We start from the raw sequence: 16,744 nt of genomic DNA on the forward strand, positions 1-16,744 counted from the left end.
TCTAAATCTTACATTGTGTGATACGGCTAACTCTTGCTCTAAAGCTGTGTCCTTTTTCGGAGTGGCGGTGCAACGTGTATATACATTGTTTTCTTCTTCTACAAAATGGTGGGAAGTTTTCAAAGAACATGTGAAAAGAGATCCCAATCTTACTTTGAAGGCATTGTCACAAACACGTTGAGAAAGTCGTGTGGAAAGTGTTAAAGCGATTAGAAGTCAAGCTCCACAGATAAGAGATGCTTTAGTTGAATCAATGGATACTAGTGATAATCCGAAGACTAAGAGTGAAGCTGAGTCCCTAGCCACACATGATATTGAGAATTTTGAGTTCTTGATTGGTATGATTGTTTGGCACACGATATTAAATGGTGTTAATGTTGTTAGCAAACTCTTACAAACTGAAGATATGCAGATTGATGTCGTTATTAGTGAACTGCAAAGGTTGATTTCCTTTTTTGAAAAGTATAGAGAAACCGGATTTGAAGAAGCAATGATAGAAGCTAAAGAAGTTGCAAGTGCTATGCAAATTGAGCCTATTTTTCATGAAAAACGTATCATTCGTAGAAAGAGACAATTTGATGAAAACGCAGATAAAGAGGTGCCACAGTCAGCTGAAGAATCATTTAGAGTCAACTACTTCATTTTTATTGTTGACCAAGCTATTTCTTCTCTTAAGAGTAGGTTTGAACAGTTTCAAGTATATGAGACACATTTTGGGTTCTTGTTTAATTTGGAGAAGTTGAAGTCTATTGACAGAGATAGTTTAAAGGCTTCTTGTGGCAACTTAGAAGAGTTTCTGAAACATGACAACATTTCTGATGTTGATGGGACAGAGTTATTTTTGGAATTGCAACTCTTGAAAGAAGTTTTACCAGATGACGCAAAGAAGGCAATTGAAGTGCTAAACCATTTGAACTTAAGGGCTAGTTGCTTTCCAAATGCGTGGATTGCTTATAGAATATTATTAACTATACCCGTTACAGTTGCTTCTGTGGAGAGGAGTTTTTCAAAGTTGAAGATGATTAAGTCTTAACTTCGATCGACCATGTCGCAAGATAGATTAAATGGATTAGCTATGCTATCTATTGAAAAAGCTTTGGCAGAGGAGCTTGACTATGCAAATGTAATAACTGATTTTGCAGCTAAAACTATGAGACGGGGAAATTTTCGATGATATTTTACTTGATGTAATTAGTTTGTGACTTGGTGGGGTTAGATTTCATTTACCCTACTTTCAAAATAAATAACAAAATTTTTTTTTTTTGCCTATATAATTTTCTTCTTTCTTTCTTTTGTTAAAGCTTAAGGCCCCGCTTTGAGAGCTCGCCTAGGGAATCTTAAATCTCAGGGCCGGCCCTAATTGCACTTTATGCATAATTCGCTGAATTTCGGCCTCTTTGTGCTCACATAATCAAGTTCCTGCCGTCCCATATCTCTATCATTAGAAATATGACGATGTAACCTCTAAGTTTGATATGTTCTTCTTTCTTACCTACCCAAGGAACGAATTAAATTTCTTAAAAATTATAAATTTACAAATTAGGAAATTCTTTTTTTTTTGTTTGGTAAAGATAATAAAACATTGAAAGTTAAACAGGTAGATTTAATGTCTCCAAAAGCTCCTTGTCTAATAATCGTTAAAAACTCAAAATCATCAATCAATAAATAAATAAATAAAAACTCTTTTTTCTTCTGCTCCAAATCCTTGATGAGATTGATGTTTTTCCTTGGGGACATCTGAAGAACCATTGTAAAGAAACAGTCTATAAATTAAGCTGAGAGATTCAATCTACAATGTTTTCACTTAAAACAAAAATTCAGACATGAGTCAAATTCATGTGTACCTGACAGCATCCCTCTGAGATCCAGCACACATGAATTTGTCATACGTTGTATTTAACTACATATATGTTGAACCATTGTGTTTTTCATTCCTTCAGCATGCTCTTCCCTTCACATGCTTTGGAACCAAAATATAAATCTTATACAACTCACCCTTTTAACAATGCAATCCATATTGGTTAAATGTAAAATATTTTGCATGAAAACTATACTTGGCTATATAACTTAAACAAGATCCCCCATCAAAAATTAATGAACCTGAAACTGGGCTACTGAAATTGATCTAATCCAGTGTTGTCAAGTTCCTAAAACTGTGACTACTGCACCGATACATACACCTAATTAAACATGAACCAATTTATCAAAATGCCAACCCTGAAGAATACTTATATGACCTCATGCTAGAAAATTATGACTCGATCTACCCACACGAGGTCATATATATAGTATATATACACCCAAAAAATGCAAAAAAGAAATTAAACAATAATATGCATGATTTGAGAATGAATGAAATAAAACAGAGAAGCCTATACCTTGGTGATTCCTTGCATTCATTTTCATATCTTTGTGACCTTCACAGTCTGTCCTGGTCTCAAGTTCTTCACCTTAGTGAATGCTGGTGTCACCCCCATATCCATCGAAACCTAAAATTATCAAAATCCAAAAAACAAAAAGTCCTTAACAACCAGGTACACAGTATATAATACCAATGCCTCAATAATTCATCTTAATTAACAACCAAACCCAACAAAGCTGAAATTTCAAGTAGGTCTATCTCCAATTGCCTGATTACACATATAGAAGTAAATGACAACCAAAATTGAGCAAAGGCATATACAGGTAAAGGACAAACATGACTTAGAATGGCGATATATGATAGTGCAAGGTTGATTATCATGGTAGAAGTGCAATACATTTAGGAGCGATGGACGAAAGACAATCATAATTCCAGCGAATATACAACGGGAGTGATAGATTAAGAAAGTAACGCTCACAAAAAACAGACTAAATTTCGAGTACAAATCTAAAGTGAGTACTCAAACATTAACTTGATTACAAATCTAAACAGTTGGAAAGAGCTATACTATTTAGTAACTAAACTGGACTCGCCTTCCCAAGAAAGTTGGATTGCACAAACATAGAAAGCACGTTATTCTTGCTAAATCTCACAGATTAGTCTAAGTTTTCTTTTCTGGTCGTCAAATTTAACTATCACTTTTATAGTCAATTTTGTGATTGAGGTTTCAAAAGGTGGCCATTTCCAATTGTAATTTCGATAGGACTTTTCAAACAGACTTCACTTATAGGGTCAATTATGCTTCACTATTTTATGAGAATATTAGAGACGTTTTTAAATATAAACTTCTTGGTCCGGCAATGATGGGAACTTCTAAAATTTCTCTAAAATGGAGATCAAATTGTTAGCAACTTTTACAAATCACCTATTTTTTATCAAGTTTTTTTTATTTGGTAAAATATACAGGAAGTATAAATATACATACTCAAACGCTCTAAAGAGGTTCCACGTGGCATTGTAAGCTATTAGAAAAGGATATTGCTCATATTAGAGTGCCACCTAGGAGAGATAAAATCTTCCATTAGAGGTCTCTACTTTAGTATATAAATAGTAGATTAATGAAATTACACAGACGTTTTATTTTGGGCTCTCTTCAATCTAATTTTAAGCACACTAGCTGATCATTCATACATTTTGGGTTGATATAAGTTTTATTTCATGGGCTAGTGCTTAAAATTAGCCCAAAATGTAACCCTCTACACATGGACTTCAGTCTCTGACATGAATGGTTTTAATTTAAGCTCAACCTTGTCCTCAAATTTTACTATTTCAAACCCAACTCATGTTATACCACTGGGCCATTATGTATGAAGGTTTGGGCCGGTCCTCGAGTCTCGACGCTATGTGTTGAGATAATTCGACATTTCAACATCATGTTTGAGTAATACTACACTGACACAGAAAAAATGACACAGTCAATACACAGTGACGTGGCATGTTGTAATGTCGATATTGCAGTGGTGAAAATATGAGTAAAAAATCTTTTTTTTCTCTCTCAAAACACTTATTCTATTTCCAATATCATCATTCCATTATCTTTTTTCCATTCTCATCTTTTTTTTCATAACAAACCATTCATTCTATTGATTTTTCATAGTGCAACACTGATGTTGCAGTAGTTTCTGTGATGCAACATTGACATTGCAGTTGTATTTCTCAGTGCCAACATTAATGTTGTAGTGGTTTTCATTGTGCCACATTGATGTTGCAGTGGTATTTCTCGAGGCAATATTGATGTTGTAGTGGTTTTTATATTGTAACATTGATATTGCAGTGTTATTTCTCGGTGACAAATATACTTGCACTACTAGGTCTTCCAGCATCTCCATTGTAGCATAAGTACGTTTTATACAAATCACAATGAAGAAATTTGTGAATGAACACTAAAACGCCCAGAATAAGAAAAAAAGTAATACCTGTAACCTGCTTGAACGGTAAGAGATCTCTTAAGAGTCGAAAATTTCCATTTCTTATGGTAAACGGGACTGAGAGACAAGTTACACCCCGGGCTAGCAAAATCTACAAAACCACGACAGTCAAATAAACCAATCAATTAACATGTATATCTAGAAATTTGAAAGGAAGAGTAAAGAGTTGAATATATATATATACCAGATGAGAAAAAATGAGATGGAGTGTTTGTAGCAGTAATGAATGAGTTAGAAAATAAGGAGAGTGATAAGAAGACCAACAAACCAACCAAGTTGGAGTAATAACCAACAAAAACAGTCTAAAAACGGATTTATTATTATTATATTCTATGTTGCTCGATAATACCAATGCCTTGGAACAAAATAGAAACAAGTCTTTGAGCCCATGGGCTTTAAGTCAGGCCCAAAGCTACAGTGTCTCAATTTGTCTGGAAACTTTGAGAATCTTCTTTCGTTTTCGTACTTTGTTCAAATGTATACTAGATAACTGCTAAGCAGTGGGTGCGTGAGCAGAGGGTGGAGAAGAGAGAGGGAGAGATGGGTTTGTAGGTGGGAAGAGAGAGAGAGAGTTAGGATTTGGTTGAGAGGGAGAGGGAGAGAGAAGGAATGAGGGAGAGAGAGAGAGAGGGATAGGTGAGGACAGACAGACATAAACCAACCAACTTAGTTTTTGTCGGCATAACTCTCCCCTTCTGCCCAGATTGTTTGCTCTGCTCACTTGATAAGCACACCCAGTGAAGGAGCAGGCTTTAACCATTACTGGACCTATGTGAACTCAGTCTAATGTTATCTGTGCTAGAAGTGAGCGAGTGAAGAGAAGCAAATGAAAGTTAAAACAAACGAACCAGTAGCAAATAGTCATCACTCATCACTACATATGCATTGGACTCCGCACTTTGGGCTCAACCTGACCCTCAGAAGTGTAATGCTCCAAGCCCGTCATTCTCCTAATCTCATTAGTACCTTCCTTTTACCACCATCACTAATACAGTAATACTTGTACAGCAACGCATCAAGGTCTCAAGGTTACTGTTGCTCTGGCTTTTTTTTACTAATTTGGTCAAAAAGATGTGTTTGGGTCTAAAAAACTTAATAAACCCAGTGATATGTCTGTTTTTATTTTTTTGTAAACTAGGGTTTGCTCGCAGTCTTAGACGGCATCAACCACTAAATCTCGCCTCTTCGCCGGTAAAACCCAATCAAGGCCGGTCTAATTTCCTATTATCTATAAGCCATATATGGGCTAGCTCAGTGTTTAAATCCAGCCGTAATTGTTGACTTTCTTGATAGATCCGATGGATACTAAGTGTTTTAACAAAATTGCATAAGCCCCTACATTATTTGGATTCGCCATGTCATATTTTGTTGAAAAAGATTTTGAGCCATTGAATAGGGCCTTTCGGCCCCACACCGTTCTGTTTTGTTAGATAGAAGAAGAAGATGAGCCCAGGTCAAGTAAAATTAAGACAAAGTAAAGTTAAGACAATCTTTCGGCCCTACCATTGCTGTTTTTTTTTTATGATATTTGGGGTAAGATAGACATTTTAGATATGTTAACAAGAAGTCAAATTTCAGAAAACCCTACTCTTCTCTCTTTCAGAAAAATAGATAAAACATTTTCCACAAATTTCCTTTTCAAGAAGAAACTTCCACCAACCTTCCTTCTCAGCCTCTTTCAGTTAACACCAGTAAATCTCTTTTGAGCCTCCTTCACTCTATTGGTTTGGATTGAGACTGCCTGTGTATTTCAATGCAATTAGTCTACCAAAATTTTGTCCCACTTTCATGTATGCTTTTGTCTCAAGTAAACTTGGGTACCATATTGCACTTTCGTAGAATGTTCCATCATCTACCATGTCCAACTAGAAAAAATGACATTGATAATGAATGTTTTGTGCACGCCGACTGAGTCCCATAGGCAATTGTTTTTTTAAATATGTAGATTCTTATATCACGACATAAATCTTGTTATATAATAGGATGAGTTTTGTCATGAATTCATGATACGTTGAAAACTTGAAATGTGCAGGAAATACTTACTTCTTAATGTATACATATGACGACCAGTAAATAACCAAGAAATTTCAAGTGTTCAACTAACCAAATTAAATTAAAATGTACCGAAAAGAAGACTTTTAACTTATTAGTAATCTTATTTAAGCTACTAAAATGTCTACTAATGTTTTCAAACTTCTCTCATAATCTCTCCATGTATACTCCTGCTACAACCACTCCACTCTACCTTTTGTTCCTGATCAGTTTCTTCACGTTTCTATTCCATGCAGTCCCATTTATTTCAGCACAAGATGATATCACAAACATTGGAGTCATCATTGATGTCAGTTCTCGTATTGGTAAAGAAGAGAAAGTATCCATTGAAATTGCAATTCAAACCATCAATAATGCGTCGAGCAACAAGCACAAGTTAGTGCTCCATGTACGCGATACGGGTGGAAATCCTCTCCAAGCATATATGGCAGGTAATATATTTCTACTAAGGAAAACAGAGTCCATAACTCCATATCAAGTTTTCATGCTTAAAAACTAAATGATAAAAATGGTTAATTAGACTAAATCCCCCAAAGTATGTACCAGTTTAGATTAAACTCCCTATTGTTTAAATCATTAGACTTAAATATCCATTCTGGTCCAGAACTGTCCCTAATATATTTTTCCTAGATTACTCAAGGAAGATTTTTGGAACATTACTAATTTAATAAAATTATAAAGGTAGTTTTGGAGAATTTAAAACAATACCTACTTGGTAAATTGTTCAAACTATATTGTAACCCCTGCTCTCTTGGAACAAATTTTTTGAATTTTTAATTAAAACTCACTCAATCCAATTTGTTTTGGACCAATAATCATATAAATTGAGTATTTAGAGGTTGAAATTTAGTGTTGTTTTTCTTCTCCTCAAAGTACTTAGTCTCCTTCAACGTCTACAACCGTTATATACACTGATCCAGGGATATCTTCTGTATAAAATTAAAGGAAGTAAGAGTATTTATTTTGGGATTGTTTTTCTTACCCTTTGTGCTTCCCATTTGCACCCCTTCATTCCTTGGCGACCTTACAAAAAGGAAAGATAATTTATGAAGTATTTGTGCTGGAGTGATATGTGTCATATCATAATATCATAATCTGATTACTCAGTTTTGGTTGTAGCTGAAGACCTTATCAAAAAGACGAAAGTTAACGCAATTATCGGCATGGAGACATGGCAGGAGGCAGCATTAGTTGCTGAACTTGCAAATCGAGCACAAGTCCCCATCCTTTCCTTCGCTGCACCTTCAATCACCCATTCCATTAACATCGGTGAGATGGCCTTTCTTGGTGAGGTTGACCAACAATGATTCCCTACAAATGCAATGTGTTGCATCCATTGTGGGATCTTACGGATGGCGTAGAGTCATTGGAATCTATGAGGACGACGGCTATGGTACTACTGGTTCAGGAACCCTGACACTTCTTTCAGATGCATTGAAAACTGTAGGCGCAGAGATTGTGCATTTGGCAGCTTTCCCACCTTTGTCTTCTCTGTCTGATCCAAAATCTTTCATCCGAGAAGAACTTGAGAAACTATATGACAAGCAATCAAGGGTCTTCATCATTGTTGGGTCTTCGTTAGAACTAGCCACCCAGATAATTACAGAAGCAAAAGAAAGCGGTCTCATGAGAAGAGATTCAGTCTGGATCACAGCAGACTCGATCACAAACCAATTTGACACAGTTAACTCATCAGTTATGTTCTCCATGGAAGGCCTTATAGGAATTAGAACCCTTTAATTAATCCGAAACAACCCATCAATACAAAACGGATCAATCCTACACAAAGATTGATCTTTTTCAATCAATGACCCTCAGAAGACAACACCCTCCAAGTAATATCCCAACGCTTCTCATTAACAATTTAACAAGCATATAAAGTAAATATAATAATGCAAAAGAGAACCAACCACAAGACAAGGATATATCGTGGTTCGCAATTTGCCTACATCCACACCGGCGAGATCCAAGCTTTTACTAGAAGTCCGAGTAATGAGTTACAAGAGCTCTCAATTCACTCACAAAGAATGAACACTCAACTCACTAAGAATTTCTCTCTTACAATCTCTCTTTTCTTTCTTTTTTTGGAAAAGTTAGGTTTTCCAAAAAGCTCCATTTTGTTTTTATACCAAAAACCAAAAATCGCGATTCTTGTAGCGAGGCCCGCATAAAAAGACTGGAAAGGCGAAGCCTCTACTTCTGGGAAGCTTTCGTGTTAAACCATGACGAGCGCTGGCGCCGCTTTGAGAGCTGCGCTAAATCATCGAGTCATGAGCGAAGTCGCGCTTACTCTGGCTCGGCCTCGACCGTGAAAAGCGTAAAAACGCCTTTTTCTACATTCTCCACCTCGGTGAGGTTTTAACACATAAAACCGGGCGAACACATCCAACAAGAACACATCCATCCGTAACTTCGCAATTATACCGCCCGGCGGGCATGCCCACAAAGGGCCACCCACAAAGAGTGTCATGCTCACAAAGAGCCACCCACAAAGAGTGTCATGCTCACCAAGAGCCACCCACAAAGAGTGTCATGCTCACCAAGAGCCACCCACAAAGAGTGTCATGCTCGCAAAGAGCCACCCACAAAGAGTGTCATGCTCACAAAGAGCCACCCACAAAGAGTGTCATGCTCACAAAGAGCTATCTTCACAGAGAGTCATGCTCACAAAGAGCAATCACGCCCACAAAGGGCCATGCCTACGAAAGGCATCAATCAACAATGCATGAGCCTCCACCATTTGTGGAGTACCCCCAACCAATGTTGAAACTCAACTCCATAGAGAACCTTCTACAACCCAAAACCCTTTTGCCCTTAGGCAATGAAACAAATTCCCAAGTACAAAACTTGTCACGAGCCTCCACCATTTTCTCGCATATCCACCGACCATCTCTCGTAATGAGCATCTCTAATGCTTTCCTTGAAGCTATCCGCTCATCATCTTCAATATTCATCGCGTGGGCAACCGAGTCCGGTTGACCATAATGCTTCACCGGGTTTATCATGCCCGTATTTCATAACTTGTTTCACACTTCTCTTTGGCTTTGATCTAGCCAAAGTTTGTTTACGCTTCGAGGTTGTTGTAACTCTACTTCTTGTTGAATAGTTCTTTCACTAAGAACCTCACTCTCTTTAGCATCCTCGACGCGCTTCTATCTCAATCACTTGAGATTGTATAGAATCACCGGTATTTCCAGCCTTTCTCCGCCTAAAAAAATAGCACCAAGTCTCATCAAAGGTAACCTCATCACTGACCCGTGAACTTGTGGTTCTCTAGACACCACAACCATTATCCCTTTCCTCCCTTTGCATAGCCCAAGAATATTGCTTTCTTAGCTTTAGAATCAAGTTTACTATCATTCATGTGGTAGTAAGCACTAGATCCAAACACTCGCAAAAGTACCATAATCACCGGTTTCCCTCCCACACCTCATAAGGTGTTTTTGCGCCTATCGCGCGGAACGGTGATCTATTATACAAGTAACACGCCATGGCCACCGTGATTCGCCCGTAACTCTTTGCCAAGATTGGCATTGGAAAGCAAACACCTAGCTTTCTCAAGCAACGTCGCGATTCATTCTCTCTCGCTAACCCATTCTCATTGGGCGCGGCTTCATCATCCCATTAATCCGGCAATTCCACGTTGCGCCACAAAACTCTTGGAAAGGCCTATAGGTATACTTTCGGTACCATTGTCGGACCGTAGAGTCTTCACCTTCCTATCCGGCGCGATTCTCAACCCTTTTGCCTTCCACTTCTTAAATGTCTCAAAACTTCATCCTTGGACTTCAAGATATATACCCACACATAGCGTGTATAATCATCAATGAAAGAGACATAATACCGGTTACCTCCCTTAGAAGCCACTCTAGAAGGTCCCCAAACATCCGTGATGCACATAATCCAGATGCCTCTCGCCTTGTGCTTGCTTGTACTTGAACTTGACTCTGCTTGACCGCTTGCCATAGACACAATACTCGCATGAGAATTCCATACTTGGTTTCTCCAAGTCTTTCAAGTAGCCCTCGCCAAGCACAACTTCGGACAATCCCTTTTGGCTCATATGCCCAAGGCGCATATGCCACAATTTTGTGCACTCGAATCATCACTACATGTACCCACCGCTACATCACTTATCACTGTACTACCCAACAAAGTATACAAGTTTCCATGTCTTTGACCCTTCATAATGACTAAAGAGCCACTAAGGATCTTTAGGACTCCACCATTTCCCACAAAATTGTGGCCTTTGGAATCCAAGGTACCAAGAGAAATAAGGTTCTTCTTTAACTCAGGAACATGCCTCACATCGGTTAAAGTCCTCACTACACCATCATGCATCTTGACCCGTATAGTTCCAATCCCAACCGTCTTACAAGCAACGTTATTGCCCATCAAAACGGAACCTCCACTCAAGTTCTCATAGGTAGCAAACCACTTCCTATTTGGACACATGTGGTAGGAACACCCGGAATCAAGAATCCACGATCGGTCATGTGGTCGCCTTGGTGACAACAAAGACTTACATCATCCCCATCGAAGCCGGAAGCAAGACTTGCTTCACTAACATCCTCATTCTCAAACTTATCACTCATCTTGTTACTCTTTTTCGGGCTAGAGCAATCACATAGATAATGCCCCTTTTCTTTGCAATTGTAGCACCGTACATGTTTTAAAGGCTTCTTCGAACTACCCTTCCACTTGCTTTCAAAAGTCATCTCATCTCGACATCACCCTCGCCATCTTTTCTTTTGCTTCTTTATCAAACTTCTCTACTTTAAATCTAGCATTTGACATCTTGGGAGCCCATTTTTCAAGTCACAACACAATAACCCAAAAATTATCTCACTCAGAATTTTATCGAACACCTTGTCTACATAAATTTCGAAAGCACTATGGTTCTTTACCAAAACTCAAAATCCTAGGTCGTATACCTCATTTCACCTGATACCAATTGTTGTGAATAATTAATCATGAAACAACGTTACCCATACACCAAACGGATCAATCCTACACAAAGATTGATCTTTCTCAATAGACAAGACTTCAACACCCTCCAAGTAATATCCCAACGCTTCTCATTAACAATTTAACAAGCATATAAAGTAAATATAATAATGCAAAAGAGAACCAACCACAAGACAAGGATATATCGTGGTTCGCAATTTGCCTACATCCACACCGGGCGAGATCCAAGCTTTACTAGAAGTCCGAGTAATGACATAAAGAGCTCTCAATTCACTCACAAAGAATGAACACTCAACTCACTAAGAATTTCTCTCTTACAATCTCTCTTTCTTTCTTTTGGAAAAGTTAGGTTTTCCAAAACTGATTTTGTTTTTATACCAAAACCAAAAAATCGCGTTTCTTGTAGCGAGGCCCGCAAAAGGACCTGATGCCACATGCTTCTACTGAAGCGCTGCCCACTGTATTAAAGCCATGAGCGCTGGCGCTTTTCTTTGAGCTGGTATCGCTTAAATCATCGGAGTCATGAGCGAGAAGTCGCCCTTCTGGCTGGCGGGCGCCTTCCGACCGAAAAAGTAAAAACGCCCTTTTTCTCTATTAACCCCTTTCTCCGAAACTAACCCATCAATACAAAACTTCTCTAGAAAATTTCAGAATCTTTTTCGATCAATGTACCCTCAGGAAGACAACTATGAACCTCAAATATATGCTCTCCGATCCGTTCATATGATACACTTTCCACTCTTGCATTTGCCTTAGAGAAATCAAGCAATAGGACTACCTTGCTAGAGAACATCTTATCTAGCAACTTCAGTGGCTTAAGTGGACAAATCAAATTCACAAATGGCGAACTATCTCGCTCCACGACTTATGAGATTGTAAACGTGCTGGGAAGAAGTACATTGTGCTAAAATCTTGGTCCGCGGAGTATGGATTTTCAGATAATGTTATTGACAAAATGGTTCAAGTGAAGAACACAGTTGGTGCGGTCATGCAAGTATTGGGTAATCGAGTTTATCGGCCAGGGGGCCTATTATCAAGGCCGCCTCTTGGATGGGTGATGCCAAGTGATGCAAATCCAATGGTTATTTTTTTTTTAAACGAGTTAATAGGGTTTGGCAGACCCTTAACCTGTATTAAGATCTTACATAAATCATTCCCTTTAGATCATTCGAAACTAGTTCAAAGAGTTTACTATCTAAGGGAGGACCATTACAAACATATTTCTCATCAACAGACATAGATAGATTAGCTAGGTAATCCGCACTATTGTTAACTTCCCTATAAACATGAGAGAAGATGACATCCGCATTCTTGAAATTTGATATCTGATCGCAGCAACTAGATTACAACAATACCATGGAGCATCTTCTGAACCTTTGAGTATTTGTATTGCTCTAAGGGAGTCAGAGCAAACTTTGATCTTATGAAAGTCATGTTGTTGGCAGAGGATAAGTCCCACTTCTATAGCCTTAAGCTCTTGGAATATTATTGAGCGTTGGGTACCTCCTCCTCCTGTAAGTGAGTAAAACATTCCCATGTTGATCAATGACGATACCACCATATCCTACACTGTTCAACTTCATAGAACCATCGGTATTCAGTTTCATGTAACCTGAAGGAGGAAACTTCCATTTGCAGTAAATTGGTTCTTTAGTTTTGAAAGAAACTTGAATGTCCAGTCTAGTCAGCAGGCATCTGATGGCGACAGTGTCTTGAATAGAGTCGATCCTAATCCCCAAATAGATTTTCATTTCCTTAAGGATAGAATTAGCAACATGTCTCCATGAATTTATACTGTTCCTGAATCTTCTACCATTTCGTTCCTTCCAAAGATGCCCTATATAAAGGCACATACATAAACCTTATAAATCTCAGCTTGAGTGTTGTGTTGTCTGCAAAGGTTGATTATATCACACCATTCCGCATTGGAAGTTTTGACAGATCTTCCTAGACCAATAGTATTCTTCACTAGTGACCAAACATTTGTAGAGAATTGACATTCAAAGAAGAGATGCTTCGAGTTCTCCCTAGCTGAATCACAGAAGCAACATGAAGAAGTATTGAGGACCTTTTTATGAATAAGTCTATCTTGAGTCGGTAGACTTCCAGAGAAGAGCTGCCACCCATTGAAAGAGTATTTTGGGTGAACTAACTTTCCCCAAACCATTGTACACCAATTGGGCTTACTCCGCTTCTTAAATCTTGGTATGTTTGCTTTAGAAGAGAATGCCCCGAAGTTGAGTTCACCCGAGATGACTCTATCTTCGCTAAGAAGCTATTAATCTCGGTTGCCAAGATAGAGTTCTTAAGGCATGCATCAGACAAGTTGTGAACAAAGTGATTCCACACTCCGTTTGTGATGAGAATACTGACCTTAGCATTAAGAGGAAAATGCCAATGGTTATTGGTATACCCTCAAAGGCTACATTTGAGAAATTTGTGCAGGTGAATAAAGATGGAGAAGATCCCACAGGTTCCTGTATCGATGTGTTCAATAAGGCGAGAGAACGGCTCTACTATGGTCTACCACACAGTTTTAAGCCCATTGATGGGAAGTACGATGAACTAATTGAAATGGTCTATAATAAGGTAATTACTAATAATCTTTGATCTCCTTACTTGAACTAGCAAGTAGCAATTAATTAGTATGTTTGAAGCCTAAATAGTTACAGACTCATAGTTAAAGCCATCAAAATAGAATGAACAATGTTGGTCATCTTCACCACCCTTGAGTTTCTATGGCGTTTAGGTCACCGTATCTTCATGTGCCTTTAATAACGTTCCTCTCGCTGAACTACGATCCACTTTTTGGTCCCACTGGAGACTCTTGAAGTTTGTCTCTATTGTAATTGTTTTTGTCTTGCATTTCATTTCTCTTGCAATTTGAACCTGATAATTAAGGTACTTGTCAACACCTTACTGTGGTCCAAAACTGTTTATTGCAAGTCTGTGGATGCAGTTTGTAAAGGTGGGATGTGATATTCCCTTACAAACAGTCGCTGGGGGACTGATATGGATGGATGGGTGAGACCGAGTTCGGCTTTTGGAGCGAACTGCCTACGTATCTTTCTCTGGGGGCTGGGCTCAGAGTCGAATCAGGTCTGGCGTAGTTCATAGGAGTGGTATTTATAGAGATTGAAAGTGTATCCTCACCCTCCACGTGTAAAGGATGTCACCAACGTGGGGTGTGGATCATGGGAGCACGTGAGAAATATCTACATAGGTCTGCTGTGATGATGAGGAGTGGCGATCCAGGCGAAAGTAGCTTAACTTCGCGGCCGTGACCGATGGTAAGCGGTTAGGATGAGTGCAAGTACACCTTCACCATGATTGCTTATGGATAGAGGTCCATTCATCGTCGGCGCGAAGTTCGCATGATGATGTCGCGATCGTCCCCGTGGGCGCGATGTTGGCTCATGGATGCGACCTGGGACCATAGGTCGGTGCATTAGTTCCACCATGTTAAGCGCGTGCTGGATAGAGAATATCACTCCCCTACACAGCCCCCTCTCAGTAGGTTGTGGTAACGACCTGCTGAGAGAGAACGGTGGCACGCGCGTACTATGTGATATTTGGGAAGCGGCCACGATCGCTGAAAACACTGGGTAACCGCGGCGTCGCTTAGTTAGTATGATCGCAGGACGCCGCGGTGCAAAGACGTGACGGATCCGGCGATTCGAGAAGAAAACGTGGCGCCCGTTTTTCGGATCTTGAAAAGACAAGACAGTTACTTGGAAGTCGTGGATGGCTAGGGCTAGGGTGTAATCATAATGCCTTGAAACCGGAGGGGCGGTTGTTCAAAAATCCTACTTGCGTGACCGAGACTTCATTTTGCTGCTTCGGTTGGTAGAGAGAACTTCATTAGCGCATCAATCTTCAGGTTAGTGCTCTGCCATTTTTGAACCCGTTTCCCTTGTTTGGTGCTAAGCTTCTGTGCTAGAGTTGTTAGGGTACTCTGTTAGATACTAGTAGCTAGATTTGATAAGTTTAGAGGAGAAAGATGTCGGATTCCGATGACACTCGTTCGAACGAGATCCGTGAAGTTTCCCTTGGTTGGGAGGATGAGGAGGAGACGGATGAATCAGTTGGTATCGGGGTGAGGGTGATGAGGCTGTGAGTGAGGAAGGCGATGCTCGATCCCGGGTGGGTTGCCGACGTTGGCACTTCAGACGCGGTGAGAGGTCGCTCTTCGAAAAAATCGCCAACTAGGGTGTGGATAAACACGCTTTGAGGCGTTTCCATATCCGAGGAAAAGATATGGTATAACCGAAACCGGTCCGGAGATCCACGAGCCCGATCGAGGCATCGGTTTTAGCGATAGGTACGCCCCACCGCCCGGGGGGGATGATCGTCTGCGAGGGCAGCCGAGAGGGCGATATGACGATACCATTTTCGAAGTTGGTTTGTCAATTTTGAACCATCGTGGCAAAGCGCTGTCGCGCGATTCGTTGGTAACACGTGGCGGTTGTTGAAGGTGTTCGACTGTTGAACGCCCGGGTGAATACCGGATCGGAAGTCGCCGATATTATTGAGCACTTCACCTTGAAGCGATCTAGGGCATATAACTTTAGCTTGCAAACCCGAGCTACTCACCCGCTCGATGGAGTGAGTAACGAAGTCTTGGGATAAAAGACCGCTCCTGTTAGTGGGTAACTACCGCGGCGAGTGGGTTCGGTGTTGACAAGAAAACGCGTGTGATTTCATCCGTGGGTACCGATCACGTTTTCTTAGGTTTTATGCCGATAACGCTTTGATCCTGTATTGATCTGATATTTGTTATGTTGTCTTTTTGTACGGATAACCGTCCCCCGCATGTGAGACGAACCCGAAAGCGATGATCGAGAGCTTCGCTAGGTTGACTTCGGGGCGAAAATTGCGAAGTTGCCGAGGTCGCCGAATTCTTTAAGGAGCGTGGAGGGCTGCCGGTCGCCGGGAAGAAGGGAAGCTCGAGAAAAGTAGGGCTCGTGGTAAGGGAGCCCAAAGTACGTGTTATGGAGAAGCGTGGCGCGGTGATCCGTGACCGTGAGAGGATAGAAACCGGGGCCGTACTGGGGTGAAGCGACCCCTCGGGGGTGCTGGGGCCTCCGGGTCTGGGTCGGGGATGGGTCGGGAGGATGCTCCGTTCGACGTGGAGGACGCACCCTCCGACGTTCCGGAGTACCGACCTGCTAAGACTGCGAGGGTGGCCCAGGCCGCACAGGGTGGTGAGGTGCGAATGGGTGGGAGGGCAGCTCGCAACCCGAGGTCGAGGCCGATGCCCGACTTCAGCGTTCTGGTTGAGGACGGCCCGGAGGTTGTCCCGGAGGTCATTCGACCCCGGGTGGTTGGGGATGGCTCAGGCAAGATGAAGGGGAAGGTTGGCTCGAGAGATACC

The 16,744-nt window shown here is 40.5% G+C and overlaps 1 long non-coding RNA gene and 1 pseudogene across 3 annotated transcripts; one reads left to right on the forward strand and one right to left on the reverse strand.

The window, feature by feature from the left end:
- Positions 1-520: 520 nt before the first annotated feature.
- On the forward strand, positions 521-1,174 carry LOC147519291 (uncharacterized; annotated as a pseudogene).
- Positions 1,175-1,607: 433 nt separating this feature from the next.
- On the reverse strand, positions 1,608-4,602 carry LOC147519292 (uncharacterized). Of its 3 annotated transcripts, none has more exons than XR_015214205.1 (4): positions 4,535-4,602; positions 4,339-4,441; positions 2,379-2,489; positions 1,608-1,737 (listed from the first exon to the last, which is right to left on the reverse strand). It is a non-coding gene; the product is annotated as an uncharacterized LOC147519292 (long non-coding RNA). The 3 variants fall into 3 exon arrangements; XR_015214204.1 differs by having other exon boundaries at positions 1,608-2,180; positions 4,535-4,583; XR_015214203.1 differs by having other exon boundaries at positions 1,608-2,489; positions 4,535-4,583.
- Positions 4,603-16,744: the final 12,142 nt, after the last annotated feature.

The sequence above is a fragment of the Coptis chinensis genome, chromosome 2, assembly GCF_015680905.1.
Source record: "Coptis chinensis isolate HL-2020 chromosome 2, ASM1568090v1, whole genome shotgun sequence".
In the NCBI taxonomy this organism is placed as follows: Eukaryota; Viridiplantae; Streptophyta; class Magnoliopsida; order Ranunculales; family Ranunculaceae; genus Coptis; species Coptis chinensis.